This window comes from Octopus bimaculoides, chromosome 9 (assembly GCF_001194135.2).
Source record: "Octopus bimaculoides isolate UCB-OBI-ISO-001 chromosome 9, ASM119413v2, whole genome shotgun sequence".
Classification (NCBI taxonomy): domain Eukaryota; kingdom Metazoa; phylum Mollusca; class Cephalopoda; order Octopoda; family Octopodidae; genus Octopus; species Octopus bimaculoides.
This window is the reverse complement of record NC_068989.1, coordinates 35,171,875-35,174,551: the sequence shown is the minus strand read 5'-3', so window position 1 is coordinate 35,174,551 and position 2,677 is coordinate 35,171,875.

Sequence of the window (2,677 nt, the reverse complement as noted above, 5' to 3'; positions counted from 1 at the left end):
CTTGTTTCAGTCATTCGACTGTGGCCATGCTGAAGCAGTACCTTGAAGGGTTTTAGTCAAACAAATCGACCTTTGGACTTATTTTTTGAAGCCTAATACTTATTCTAACGTTTTCTTTTTCTTTTGCTGAACCACTAAGTTACAGGGAGGTAAAACACCAACACCAGTTGTCAAGTGATAGTAGGAAGCAAACACAGACACAGAGACATGCATACATAGATATATATATATATATATATCTGAACCCAGAATCATGTGGGAAGAAAGCTTCTTACCACTCAACTATGTCAGCACTATATGAGAAGACCCACCCACCTCAGCGAAAGTGAGTTCTGGAAGTGCCATGTGTTCTACCCACATGTAACATTAAAGTAAAATTATTTTCCCACACCCTACCCCATTAAACCAAACTGCTCATCCCTTTCTCCTCTTCCTCACATTTCCTTTTTTTCATGCACTATGCTTATCTCTCCCTCCTGACTCCTGCAGCCCAATTCTGTCCTCACTGCCCTGCCCACTGTATCATTACTATCCTATTGTTACCCCATTCAATATACCCAGGTTTCACCATTCACTGCATTCTCCTTCTTCCCCTGGCTTTGCATTCACATGAACTCTCTATTCATGCACTCTTAGCAATACTCTACCATCCAATTTATATTCACATCCCCATACCTTGAGAATATGCCCCAACACATCACCATCATCTCTCTCCTTCTTTCTCTCTCTCACTCACTTGCTGTTCTCTCCCTCCAACTAGTAAGCATGTATCTCCTCTATAGCAAGACACCTTCTTTTGTCCCTCTATCATACTTTAATCCAGTGGTTCTCAAACTTTTTTTACACATGGTTCCCAAACTGTGCATCATGGTGCACTGGTGCACCACAAGATGTAAGCTTATATTTCGAAATATGAAAAATACAAACTGGAATTCACTAGAAAGTTCATATACAAATGTCTAAGTGGCAAAAAACTAAATACTGAGTTCTAAACTAAGAATGAGAGGTGGTTGTTGCATTCAATTCATTTAGGCTAATTATGGTATGACAATGTTATTCAATTTTGAACCTGAAATTTCATAACGATAAGAACTAAATTAGCATCAATCTATCCTCGAAATTGATGTATTATGGACATATTCACAACTATGTTTCAATTTATTTCGGCTGTAGCCTCTGCAGTTTTCATTTCAATAAGTGTGAAAAATAAACTATTGAACTAAAATATACGATGTTAAACTAAATCTTTCAATACGTCCTCACATATTGCAGTTGTATTTCAATTTTTGCATTCATATAGTGGCGAGAATTTTCATCTTTTCAATTAATTTTGAAAGACTTCTCAAAAGAATCTATGTGACACGTTGCAACTTTTCACAGTTCACTGGTCACTTGTGTCAGTTTCATTTTGACTCTGTTAGTAATCTGTGCTCTTTGTATGATACAATTCATATTAACAGACTAAATTACCCATAAAATGGAAAAGTTTATGAAGAGGAAACATAACTGTGATGATTATGAATCTGAAAGTGAATGTTTGTCAAAAGCAATTAAGTGTAGTGATAATAATGTGAAAGCTCAACCCAATCATAAATATTGAAATAGCGATTTAAAGTTTGGGTTTCATTGGACTGTGTGTTGTTTGTGGTGAAAAGATGTCTAATGAAGTCATGTTGCCTAGCAAGTTGTAAAAACATTTTACAACTAAACACTCACATCTTCAATGTAAAGGTCAGAATTATTTCCAAAGACTGCTAGAACAGCAATCTAAACAAAGAAACTATTTTGTAAAATGGATGAATGCTTCTGAAAAGGCTCAAGTCATGTCTATTGAGATAGCCGAAATGATTGCATTACAAACGAAATTGCATGCTCCATTGCATTGAAGAAGAAATGAGGGTTTGTCATTCTCAAATACATCCCAATATTGAAAACGTTTCCAAAAAACATCAAACACATGTTTCTCATTGATAACTTTGCTTCATATATTGAATAAAGAGTAATTACATGCAATTTTTCTGTATTTTTAATTATTTATATATTACTTTATAGTTTATGATCCCTTTTGAATGAATTTTAGAATTTATGTACAAAGTACGTCAAAATATTTTGACTTCATGCTTTGAGAGGGAGGAGTACTCTAATCTATCATCACTTGGCACAAAGCCACCTCCTCCGGTACTCCTCCCTCTCAAAGCATCTTTGTCATGCAAGTTACTTGGTGACTTCACAGGTACTGGTATTACATGAAAAGCACCCAGTTCACACTGTAAAGTGGTTAGTATTTGGAAGAGCATTCAGCAGTAAAAAAACCACACAAAAGCAGATCTTGCCATTTCTGGTGCCATGTGAAAACCATCCAGTCTACAGTGGATGTTAGGAAGGGCATCCAGCTTTAATAACCATACCAAAACAGATAGTGTAGCTTGGCGCAGTTCTCTGGCTTGCCGGCTCCTGTCAAGCTGTCCAACCCATGCCAGCATGGAAAACGGCATTAAATGATGATGATGATATATTTATGTATACATATATATATACATACACACACAGACATATATACATATATATACATACATACATATAAATATATATGTACATACATATATATAGACATACATATGCATACATATATACGTGTATAAATACATACATATATATATATATATATATATATATA